General features: G+C 44.2%; 1 long non-coding RNA gene and 1 pseudogene across 1 annotated transcript in view; both read left to right on the top strand.

The window, feature by feature from the left end:
- Nucleotides 1–5,074, top strand: part of LOC146860573 (uncharacterized) — a 527,912-nt gene extending 522,838 nt beyond the window's left edge. The window contains exons 3-4 of the long non-coding RNA XR_014979176.1: nucleotides 238–394; nucleotides 4,452–5,074. This is a non-coding gene — a long non-coding RNA (uncharacterized LOC146860573). The remainder of the gene's footprint in view (nucleotides 1–237; nucleotides 395–4,451) is intronic.
- Nucleotides 5,075–10,551: 5,477 nt separating this feature from the next.
- LOC146860572 (F-actin-capping protein subunit alpha-1 pseudogene) lies at nucleotides 10,552–11,427 on the top strand (annotated as a pseudogene).
- The last annotated feature ends 1,719 nt before the right edge of the window (nucleotides 11,428–13,146 follow it).

Below are 13,146 nucleotides of genomic sequence, written 5' to 3'. Positions count from 1 at the left end.
GCCATCGGTGTCCACCTTATCAGATGGCTGTACTTGTTATTTCAGACTATGATGCTTTTCAAAGACTGTGGAAGTGTTTTCTAATACCCACAAAATGTATATATGTGCGGCCAAAACTTCTGTACTCTAAGACTGTCTTCAGATGTGCCTCTGTTGATACTCTTCAGGCAGCTGCGTTTAATTAAACCAACTTGTTCCTGTTTTGCCAAACACCTCTAACCTTTGCATTTATCTAAGGTAAACTCATATTGCAGCAACATTTTGAACCAGTCTGCTGTCGAAGGAAGGACCCCGGCTGATCTGCGCAGCAAGATAGTTGAGCAGATGCCATAATTCATTAGAAGTTCTGCTGAATCCACGGGGCGGAGGTTCATCCGGAGACAGCCGTCACAGGGTAAGAGACTACATCTGATCCTTAGCCCCAGTATGTGGCATGTTGAGAACTAAGACAAGCGAGTAGATCACTTTTGTTGTTTTCCTTAGTCAGCACGCTAGAGTAGGCAAAGGTAGCTACAGTTGTTTTTTGCTTGAAACGTTGAGCATGACTGGGTCACCACCTGAATCTTATTTTTTGGTTAAAGGGAATTATCTTAGGGACTGACTGTTTCTTAACACTGAGGACACTTGAAAGAATTGAGAGGGGGACTTTTTTGCGTCTACCGCTGTGCGTCAGGCAGTCAGTACGCACAACCCCTGAGTGTGAGATAGGGTGTAATTCGGAGGTTAGGGGACAAATTTGTACCTTAGTGAATAAGGTGTAGCTTGTGTTTAGTCACAGAGGGTCGATAGTCGTCAGCTGTCCCTTTTTCTCTGCACAAATCATTGCTATTTTTGTCTGTCGAGCTGATATTTACAGACTATCGAGCTCCCTTAGCTCTGTGTGTTACATGGAGCATCCCTCTCCTCGGGCTGTAGGCGCTGGAAGGGGACTAAGGTTTTTGGACAAAGTAACCATTTTGTCTGTCAAAACTTTTCTCTTCTAGTCTCTCGTCTCTTTTAGATTTCTCCATTTTATGCATTATTGATGTAGTGGCGCATTTTAAATTTTGCAAATTGAGCTACCTGTTAAATGTTGTGTCATGTTAGTATGTGTATGCGTTTCATGAAGTAATAACTTTTTTCCATAAATCAGAATTCCATATTTGCTTTTTCGCTGCTAAAAGTCAACTTGTATTGTTCTGAACTAACAATTACACTTTGCTACTGGTAGTTATTATTTCATTGCAGTTGTCATTGTCAAATTGTTAAACGTCTGTTGATGCATCAGCTGTTTAGAGCTCAAAACCGGTAGATTGTTTCTGGTACAACCTCATGTACACAGTTTTCCCTGCACACATGCCCACTGAGTCTTCCGATGCTAGGTGGGGAGCCTGCCAAAGGCACCTAGGGACAATGGTGGTAGCAACCAGCTGGCACACTCCAGGGGTTGCCTGGTTTGACCTCTGATTCAACCCCAACACTTTCCTGAATGAGGAAGTGGCACAGACATAGTGGCCCCATGCTGAGTGACTCATCCCTACATTGGAGGACCCCTACCTTCTATCTAATGTAGTATCCTGGCAAACAACCCCTAGAAGAATCCTGCCACACCCAACTGGCAAAGCGACACCCAAGGAGGTATCCTCACCTGCTACATGAGGAAAGCTCCAATGACCAATACAATCAGGCCACAAATTCTACTTCCCATGCAGTGGCCCCCTTGGGGTGACCAAGTACTAGGTGAGATCGCTCTCCAAAAGTCCACAGCGACCACAAGCTTGCTTGAAAATGGCACTTAGCTGGAAGAGGATTCAGCCACAGAATCCCAGAGGGATCCGACAGAGAATCTGCACCAAAGAATAACAAGGCTGGCAGCCCTCAAGTCGCAGAGAATGTCTCTGTTGCTAATATAAAACAGATAGGACTGACTATTGCTGCCTAAAATCATGCCGGAACAAAAAGGCACAATACCAGGACAGGCCACACAGAATATCAATCCACAAAATCAAGCCCAGAGCAATGCCATTGCAGCATCCAATCAGCCCCTGGGAAAACAGGCAACCGTTTCCCAGCCACAGCAGGGAGTGGATGGTTGGCCGAGTGTGTGGCTGCAGTCACAGACAGGGAGCCCAGCCCAGTAGGGGCCAGGACCACAGCCGTGGCAGGGGGGAGTAACTGTTTGGGGAGGCAACGCCTGTACACAGTCACAAAATACAAACACACAGTAGCACAAGATCACCCCTACAGGATGTATCCCCTTCACACCATTCTCAGATACTTTTCCTTACCGACATCCGTAACAGTTGTGTAGGTTGCCAAATGCTAGGGTGATTGGGAGGCCAGGCCAGAATTTGCCATCCAGGTGCCCATAGGAGTCTTGGCCTCCCTCTGCTGTTGGTCCCCTGGGGAGGGGCTAGCTGACCACGACCCGTAGGGAGGACGTGCAGCCCCTCTGCCTGGGCATAAAAGTGGGCACCCCGGACGGCTCACCCAAGTCCAACTTTGAGCGGGCTATGTAAGTCTCGCCAACTTCAGGGTTTCCCACCAAATGGAGGCCCTCCTTTAGTTCCAAAATTAGGTGAATGCCTCGGTGTTGGGAGCTGGGTTCCTCACATGCATAGGGCCGATGTGTCCTCAAAACTCCGAAGAAATGCAATTACAATACCCCAGTCTGTAATAGAAAATCCATTGAGTCCATTAACTCCACCCACAAGGAATCAAGCACAATGAGTATCAGCGGCACACCTGACCCTCATCAGAAAACACAGCAAACAAACCTGATACCAGTCATTTCCCTACAGGGCCCTACTGGAGTCCATGAACGACCCTCCAACCACCTCGGGTATTCCTTGTTAAAGCCAGCAACACCCAGACGTGGGTAAACGCCCACCGGAACCCACACGAAGCAGCCTAGAAACAGAAACAGCCCAAAATTCTCAAACCTTCCAGAAAGAGCCCAATAGCCCAACCCTGTTTAGAGAGGACCTCATTGCATGCTACGTGCAGACACCAGAGAAATGCTCTTGTGTCAACAGACAGACCACCAAACAGTCAAGACTCTCTCAAAGTTGCATGCAGCACATACAGGTCAAAAGGACACCCCTGACCGATTAAAATAGCACACCTTTTTATGGAGCAGTCCCCAGAGGAAAATACTAAAACAAACTTAAAACTCACCATTCCATAAAAGTGCTCCCATGATTCTTAAGCACCCTTCTAGGTAGCTTCAAGCTCCAGTAAAGCCATAGAATCTACCTGAATGAAGGAAAACCTGGAATTGTTCTAAAAACTGTCTAACAATGTTTTTTTCCAAGCTAACAAGCAGCCCACAGCTCTTATCTCAAAGGTCAGTGATCTAACGACACGTGCACCATCATTGCTACAGCTGCCACCTCTTCAGCCAAAGCCTCCAAAATAAATTTCGATTACAGCTTCCAAAAGGACCTCCACAAGCCAACAGCTCAAGAGCACAGACTTCAAATTGACTTTACAGCCATTTTTTTTTATAAAAAACTCTTTTTCCTGCTCTTCACGAAGTCAAGACACCTCTGGGCACCCAGATGACAGGCATCTCCCCAGAAGACCATCCTACAGCCTACTAATGTTTTTTAAGATTTGTACCCCTGAATGTTTGTACACACTCTGCTTAGCTGGGGGTGCTCGTGTGCCCTGTCAATTCACAAAATGTGCCTAGTTCAACAAAACCCAATTTTGTATTCTTGCAACGCAAGTGCAAAGACCTCTTACACCTCAAGTACACATACACTGAACCCAACGCTAGCATTCCACACACACTACACAGCGCGCTCCTACACATCATATGTTATCAACACATGACCACAATGGGCAGTCAAACCACGAACAGGTCATGTTATATATGCTCACTGATACCCCATGCCGTAGGTGCAGACAGACTTTACCTACCCCTAGAGATAGCCCAAAGAAAGTTAAATGTCTCATCTACCTGTATCTCTGTAGGATTAGGCCAAAGATACAAACCCGTAGAGTAAAACCACATAAAGCAGTAGTAAACATCTCCTGATAAGAGGTTAATCCCACAGCACTGTATCTTTTTACTGAATCTAGCGACATTCAAACAGAGTTAGACACGATGCACAGATGGGGCACTGTAGGGGACCTTGTAGAAAAGAGGTTCTTCGAGGTAGCAAAACCAACACTTCAGTGTGCAAACGAGTCTGCCCCCACTTCTGTCTGTGGTCTCTGGATGGCCATTAACATATTTGGGACCACCTTTTTAAATAACAAATGGATTACCGGTGCGGCATTCTAGTGTAGGGCCATTCATCTCGATAAAACTAGGGGAAATTAGTCCAATGGAAGGTGATAAAACTCTAGCACAGACACCCCATGCCAGAAAATCTGGTATATTAAGGTAATAGGTATGCATGGTTGGAAGAGAAGGAGTAATCCCTAATTGTACTGAAACTAACACAGTATACTTTGTGTTTCAGAGGCAAAGGACGATACTGCTTGGGACCAATGTCAACTGTGAGGCGTTGTTGCACATACTGAACCCACAATGAGGCACCTACACACTAATGGATTTTTACTGGCATTGTGGTGACTTTGCCTATGCCCAAATCATTCCCGGATGGTGAGGCCTCTGTGCCCTTGTAACCTTAAACACCCTGACCCTGGTCATCCCTGGAGAAGATTTGTCTGAGTTGTTCCAACATCGGCTAAAGAAGACAACAACTATGTTGAATCAGGCTTGAAGAAGAAAAACTGCTGATTATTTTGGTTGGGCTCAGCACAGGGACATTCCAGGAGAATTCAGACTGTTTACGGACACTCAAATGAATGCAGGAGGGTCCATACCTTTCTTCACAGTTCAAACAAAAACAAATGCCCGCTGGTTACAAATTACAAGGTGGGAAATGTTGAAAATAATCAATGACACCGAGCTCAGCCTTAATGCTATCAGGAAATTACTGAGAGCCGTACACCTTCTGGTGATGTAACATTGGTATGTGTTGGACTTGATGACCACGATGAAAGGAGGATTGTGTGCCAAGATTGGTGCTTTCTGTTCTACTTTTATCCCTGGAAATGACATGGACAACGGGACACAGGCTCTTGCCATCCAAGCACTGCATTGTCTCCAAATGGACATGAAGAAGGAGGGGGTGCCCTGAGCAGGACTGGTTTCATGGTCTCTTTGCCTGGCTCTCCCCTATGGGTGACCAGGCTGTGCACTTCGCTGCTTCCTGTTGTCATGGTTGTACTATCACTGTGTGGTTTCCTACAGGTGGGGGTTACCTGCTTTAAAAACATAGTTCGCAAACTAGGTAGAATGCAAATAGGGAAGGGATAACAGACATCACAGCAATACACACCATCTCAAATAATGTGACTGTCTTGACTTACGTGTAAAATGATGTAGTTGAAAATTTAACCATGGGGGGGTGTGTTGAGATCAATGTGGCGATAGCAATGTACACCCTGATGTATGCACACATAGCAGCAGCAGTACCAATAAATGCAATATCGATGTACGCTATAATCTGCAAGCACCATGATGCCAATGCCAGTAAATACTGATGTACACTGTAACCTATGCATGCACATTGATGTCAATTCCAGTAAATCCAATGTCGATGTACACCTTAACTTATGTACGCATAATGATGTCAGTCTCAGTCAATGCAATGTTGATGTATGATGTAACAGCTGTACGTATAATAATGAGAATATCAGTAAATATGATAGCAATACCTGGCATGTTACACGTTCTATTTTACTTGTGAACTCGTACCTTTGCTGTCGGATTCATTCGACGTGACCTCCCCATCAACTCCGAGTCAGAGATACGTGGTCAGACAGGCCCTACGACCCAAACCCAAGTCTACCGATTCACAGGTCACAGGTGGGGTTACACTTAGCCTAAAGACAAATGCGCACCCAAGGGAAAAAACTATGATCGATCCCACAGATAGGTAGTCACACCACAAACAGGAGTGAGGAGATTAGTGCCAATGAAAAATACATTTGGCCAAAGGCGTGCGTTCCCAAAATACCACAAAGTTAGATGCCACATGAACTTCGGAACACTCAGCCAATCAGGACACGGCATCTACACTGCATGGGATGATCATGCACTCACCACACCGGACATCCCGACATGGACTCACTGGCTCACACTAGCTCTCCCTGAGGTCAAGAGCCATCTCTGTCCCCCTTTTCCGATGGTTGTATTTGTTGTTTATGATTATGATGCTTTTCAAAGAATGTGGAAGTGTTTTATGCTACCTACGAAATGTATATATGTGCGGCCAAAACTTCTGTACTCCAAGACTGTCTTCAGACACGCCTCTGTCCATACTCTCCCGGCCCCTATGTTTAATTAATCCAACTTGTTACTGTTTTACCAAACGCCTCAAGTCTTTTCATTTATTTAGGCCAAATTCATATCGGAGCAAAAATAAATTGTTAAGGTTGAAATCAAGCAGGTTTGGATGAGTACAATTGGTTAGCCTTCAGCACAACACAAACTTAAACACATGACAATGGGCTTACGCCCTGATCTGTCAAGAAGCTTGCAACAACCTTCAATGAGTTACATTTTAGAGGCCTGTGTAGTTACCTTGTCTCAAGATCAAAGCACTGCGGTTTATTTTCAATTCTAATCTTACTTTCAAATAACGAGCCACTGACAAAACACTCACACTATTACATCGAAACTTTCACAACTTTTTTGAAGAAAAGGTGAAAGCTACAATCTCACATGCTCACACTCTGCTAACTCCTCATTTTGAAAACAGGATCATGTTTAGAGGCAAGGTGTACATTTGGAAACGAGTATACCAAGTTGAACAGGGCACTGGATCAACATGTTTTTATGGTCATCTCTAGTGGGGCATCGAGGTCTGCTAAGTCACATCTGGAATACATATGGTCCATTGAAAGGAGGTCACTGGAGAGGAAACCTTTGAAAGTCATAGGACCAAAACTGGGGAATGTTCATCTCCTGTTATTGAGCTGGATTTTCGCTATGAAACTGCTCACAAAGAGACTGGAAACACAATGATTCCCCATCTCTAAGCTCTCATTAGACTAAATACACTAACCACCTTAATACCACCCAAAACTTAAGTGCTCTATTAAGTTTTATATTTGGATATGAAATTGCAGTGGGAGTGTAGTTCGAGGAATGCAGAAGGAAGGTGGGAACTGCAGTAGAGAGCCTTGGCATTCAAGAGCCAATGTTAAGGATGCAGGATCGTTCTTATGATTCAGAAGAGAAGCAGAGACTGCAAGAGATGCTGCTAGCATGGCTGACCGGAGCAATAGTTATGTAGTAATTATTTTCCTGCCTGAGTTGAGGTTTCTGTGGATTCTCAACTTTAGGAATTGTGGTTCTGCAGATATTTCAGTTAATACTGCCTCCGGAGCACCTCATTGGAAGTTGCTGATGTTTAAGGTCTGCCAGGGGATGAACGCATGTCCAAAACAGCAATCCATGAATGCAGGTGGTACTCATCACAAGCTGAAGCCCATTGGCTCCTTTGCACCATTGCAGCATTGCCACTACCCAATCAGGGACAGACCAGCTATTACAAGTTCCTTATCATATGATTCTTTGTTTTAGTTGAGTATGCACAAGATTCTATCTTGTATGCCTACGCCTACAACAAAGTGTAAGGTGCCACTCGAATACAAACTCTGGAATTCAAATTAGCAGCAAAAGGAAAAGAGCCATGCTCCATCGTTGCTAGATTCGTGCCCGACTTCCCTGTGGCTTCGCATGCAGTAATCCTAAACAAATGAATAGGATGACAATGTTTCCACTGGAAGACTCCTGTGTGACAGCCTAATGCGTTCGAGGCTTGCAGTTTTCTTTTCTTCGATCTAACTAATGAGACTAAGACCTGAAAACAATGATTAATGGGTGAAAGTCCAGAAATGGAGACAATGTCCATAGTGACCTAGAGTGAGGTGATCACCTTAATTTAGAGGCTACAGTTACATTGAGTTGATGATCGTAATATGTGCAAATGTTTTAAGGTTGAATTTCAAACTTTTTCATAGTGTTTTAATTCTTTATCCTAACACCCCTTCACATTATCGAGGGCCCTAGTTCACAAGTAAGCTTGCAGCTGTAATGTGTGTTTAACATTGATGACCAATGTAGTTTTCCTATTGGCAAGGGGCCATTTCACAAGTTTCTCGTTGATTTATAGATGACTAGACTGATTCTTAAATGAAGTGGGAACAAGGTGGCCTAGCATTAGGCCAATTTAGACTATTAACAAACAGGGCCTTACGGAGTGTCTCAAACAACGAATGGATTTCCATCTATCAGTTTAAATATCACGTGCTTTCCGAAAGAAATAACATTTTTAGGCACCCCTATCATCATAAAAAACAGACAACTTTTGCCATTAATGCCCTGCTAACACAAAGACTAACCTAGGTAACTACAGAGTGAAAGTATCCACGCTTAAAACGGATCGAGCAGATAAGGGCTAACAAACAAAGGTATGTATTTGCAAATAGTGCTAACAGAACAGTTTAAATAGCCCGCAGCTAGGTAACAGAATACAAAGAAAAAGAGTACAGTGGTTTTCATGCACCTGGTGGTGACCTGCCATTATCTACCTAATTAACATTCCCAGCTGGATGTCCTGTTCAAGAAAGCGTATTCCATCAATGGTATTGCCCTGAAAGATGAACTATCTTAGGGACATAATTATCATTAAATCACGCAGCGCAGCAAGTCACCTTGCTGTGCTGCGCTGCAGGATAGGGAACGGTTAGGAGTGAACCGTACTTCTCAGCGCTGGTGCCCAATGTGCTGCCTAGCGCCAACGCAGGCGCTCTTGCGCCATGGTGCAAGGGTGTCTGTGTTGTTACCAGGATTGTTTTGTGCAGGAAGGGGAACCTTCAATGCACAAAAACAATCCCCTGAGGCACTTTCCTCTTTCTATGTGTGCTGTAGAATGCAGCACACACACACAGAAGCAAAAACAAGGAGAAATAAAAATATTTCTCCTTGTTACATCTCACCTGGGGAGGTGTAGCAGTTTTGGTGCACTCCCAGTTCTACCACATGTGATACATCTGTGAATGTGTCAAGAGCCATGGGTTATGCATGGGCTTCGATGGAACCCCTCCCTGGGGCAGGGCCGGACTGGGAACCACAACCGGCCCTGGCAAAGTGCTCGGCCGCCCCCTCTGCCCCCCCCCCCCCCGGGGGTTGAGGGTGCCGCCGAGCTCTTTGCCAGGGCCGGTTTTCGGCCGATTTTGTTACAGGGCCGATTTTGCAAAAACGGCCCTGTAACAAAACCGGCCCCCACCCGTGCAGCGCACCGGGGGATTGCCCGATGCCTGCTACAGCCAGTCCGGCCCTGCCCTGGGGCAGAGTAACGGAATGCAGCGATTTGCTCTGCGTTGCGTTCCTCTGGATTTATCAAGCCACTCAGGGTAATGCAAGGTGGCCTTGCTTGGCTTGATGAATCGCATCTCAAGGGCTGTGTCACTTTTGCATCCCGACGGTGTAAAAGTGACACATCCCTTGATAAATATGGCCCTAAGGATTCATAGAGCTAAACAGTTCCAAACTAATGATTATGAAAACAATTTCAAGAAAAGCCCAAAGCAGTCATATTTGGAAATGCACCTTGGCATCCCTCAATACCGTATACTTTAAGACATGTACAAAATGCCCAGCCGGTGTTTTTTATTTGAAACACAGCAGAGACCAGACAAATAGGGAACATGCACTGCTATACAATAATCGCAAGAAAGACACCAGCGCTGCTCAACATTTGTCAATCCTTAATGTGACATTCAAAATATAGTGAGACTGGAGGACATTCGAAATCAGAGTGACAATATATGTTGGTGCTCTTCACTGTGTGTTATGTTATGTTACGTGTATTTGTATAGCGCACAATTCACCCGAGAGGGTATTCTGGCGCTGAAGCAGGAGCTGTTTGTACCGAGCAAACATACTCATGACACAACACAACACAACAATTCTTCAAGCTGCTAAATTTACTTGTAGATAGAGAAACTCTTATTTCAAGGCAAGGGTGTTCTGCCTATTATTATGCAGTGGTGTCACAAGAAGCCTTCATGAGGTACTCTGTGCATGAATGTGCTTTCCAGGACAGTTGAACTGCTGATGATTCCCCTTCTTACCAGCACTGCTGCTTCACTTCACGCACCCGAAAATTGAATTGGAATGAGTTGAACAAACAGAACTGAATGTTTCATGTTTCTCTAAACACTCGGGAAAAATGGAACAAACAGAATCTATTATTTCCTTCTTTCCTGCTTTTATCAAGCGTTTCCTCTCAATCCACACAAAAAAGAAACGGACTGACCTCTATGCTTGCCTTGGCTTTTCTAATGCTGCTTCCTAAAAATGTGACTTGTCTTTTCAATGTGTAAACTGTATGAATATTGAAATCTGAAATCACAAGTTTGTTTTGGCATGTTAGGAAGATAACATAAGAACTGGGCTCTATAATATGATGTTCATTTATTTGAAATGATGTATTTACTATTTGTGTACTCCTTTCAGGTTGAACTTAACTCCAGTTTCCTTTGAGCCAGAGGAGGATATTCATGATGAATGAAGAACATAATTTCCCCCAAAATATTAAAGAAACTCTGATAAACAATCTTGTGAGGCAGGCACCGCCGGGAGAATTCATCAGTGTCTTCAATGACATTCGCTTCCTGGTTAAGGATGACAAGATAATGCACGAACAGGCAGCTGAGGCCTGGGCACTGCACAACAAGGACTACTTCACTCCCATGGTCAAAGATGGCCTGGAGGTGCTCCTCACTCGCCACAATGACCTGGGAAACAGCCGCTTCTTCGACCCCGATCAGAAGGTGGCTTTCCACTACTGCCATCTGACTGGTGAAATTAAAGATCCCCAGCTTTATCCCACAGAGACGAATGAAGATGAGGTGTGGAGAGAGGCCTTCAATGAAAGTCTGAGTGAGTATGTGAAGAGGAATTTCAGTGCTGGAAACTGCAGTGTCTACCGGAAACCTGGGCGTGGCAAGAAGATTTTTGTGGCATGCATCGAAGGCCACCAGTTCAAGCCTTCATCCTTCTGGAATGGACTGTGGAAGTCGGAGTGGATGTTTGACCTGACTCCACCCGTTACCAAGGCAATGGGGAACATCATGGTGCAGGTTCACTACTACGAAAATGGCAATATCCACCTCACTGCCGCCAAGAGTGTAGAAGAAACCCTATTTCTCAATAACGAAAGCGAAGCATCGAAAGATTTTACAGAGCTCGTGGAGAGTGCTGACAGAGAGTTCCAGACAGCCCTGATGGAGGAATTCAATATCCTATCAGACCAAACCTTAAAAGAACTCAGAAGGCAGCTACCAGTCACTCGCGCCAATCTTGACTGGAACAAAATACTGGCACCCCAAATTCTGAAAACGGACACAGCATAGTGATTTTTTGAGAATTTTTTAAGCCGCTTATGATAACTCAATAAATTCACTAAAGAGGAAATATGCCTTTTTGATTCTGTGACAACGTTGCTATTTGAAGGCCATCTGTTTTTTGACACATTTTCTGCCTTCCGCAATTTAATACCTTTCAAACAATTCTGCCACATCCTAAAATACCCCACCACACTCCACTTCAACCCAACACAACCCTGTCCAACCAAGTTCAATCCAAACCAGTCCAATCCAATGCAATCCACTACTACCTTGAATGTTTGACATTTTCTCTAGCCAAAACAAACTCTTAGGTGTTGCTGGTAATAAAAGTAGGCATAAATCATCATCATCAGACAACTTTATTTCGGCCGCAAAGGCCATAAAAGTACAGATAAAATATAACAACATACAATTACACAATAAATAAATTACATTAAAACACAGCATAATAAAATCAGGATTGGGTATAAGATACATTTAAGCTTGTTACTTAATTACAGAGTTTTCTACGTTTGATCCACATACCATTTAAAAAACGGGAGACTGCAAAGACAATCGAAGGGTGAGTATCATATTTCAATACTCTTAAAGCATTTTCACAATCTCTAAATCCCAGATTTTTACAAATAGGTTTAACCCAACGATTACATAACTGGTGATACACAGGACAGAAGAAAAAAACATGTTTTTCATTTTCCATTCGGAAACCACAGGCAGGGCAATCAGTATTTTTATTTATCTCCCATCTGGAGGTAAAAGACCTAAGTGGTAGACTGCCTATTCTCAGCTGAAAGTACAACTTCCTAGCAACAGCAGGAAAAATCAGGTCAAAAAATTCCTCCCTCCTGTAATTAATTTTAATTTGGAGAAACTGAGCAGTCAGTCTGCCAACACCAGAATTCACATGGAGGCTCATAAGATTATAGTGCCTGTACTGGTCTACCAAGTTTGCCTTTGAGAGTGCCAAGCATGAGACCTCCGGGGAACCCCATAATTCTGGGAGACCAATCTTGTCGCAGGTATCCCTGATATGGTTTAACCAGGGAATTTCCTTATTTTTAATTAGCGGCCAAACCCCCTTAAATTCTTCTCGAAAAGAACCCAACTCCGGAATAGACCAAAGTCTCTTCCAGTATATCACTGGCCGCAACGCTACCACCTCCTCCACAGGTAGCAGCCCTAGGTCGAACCTAATAGGAACCAACGGAGTGTTCGGGAGCAAGCCCAACAGATTTCTCATAAAAAGATGTTCAGTCCTAGTTAGGCTTGGAGGCTTACAATGTCCCCATAATTCTGCTCCATAAGTGGACGCTGCTCTAGCTTGTGTCTTATAAATTTCTACCAAAAACAACAAAGCCAGTGTACAATAATATGGAACAGGGGGCACTCTAATCAATGCAATACATCAATCAAACGAGCAACGAGCCTCAGATTCCCTGTGAACCGTTATGTTCATAGGAAGTAAGTTTGGCTACTATGGAACAGTACCCAGTGGGTATGAAAAAGCCCTCACTCGCCAACCTGGTTGGTGACATGCTTCATCATTGGGCTTCCACTGGGACGACCGAATGTCATCCCAGTGTGCTGCGACGCCAGGTTACTGCGGAGCTGGGTTGGTTGTGTGGGGAAAGTGAATTTAAAATATCCAATCAAGTCAAAAAAGAAACTTTATTAATTTTGCTTAAATGGAAAGGGGTAAAAAGGAGTGAGGGTCAAAAAAATAAA

Source organism: Triturus cristatus, chromosome 3_1 (genome assembly GCF_964204655.1).
Source record: "Triturus cristatus chromosome 3_1, aTriCri1.1, whole genome shotgun sequence".
Taxonomy (NCBI): Eukaryota; Metazoa; Chordata; class Amphibia; order Caudata; family Salamandridae; genus Triturus; species Triturus cristatus.
Note: the sequence above shows the minus strand (reverse complement) of the source record. Positions and strands in the feature narration are given on the sequence as shown.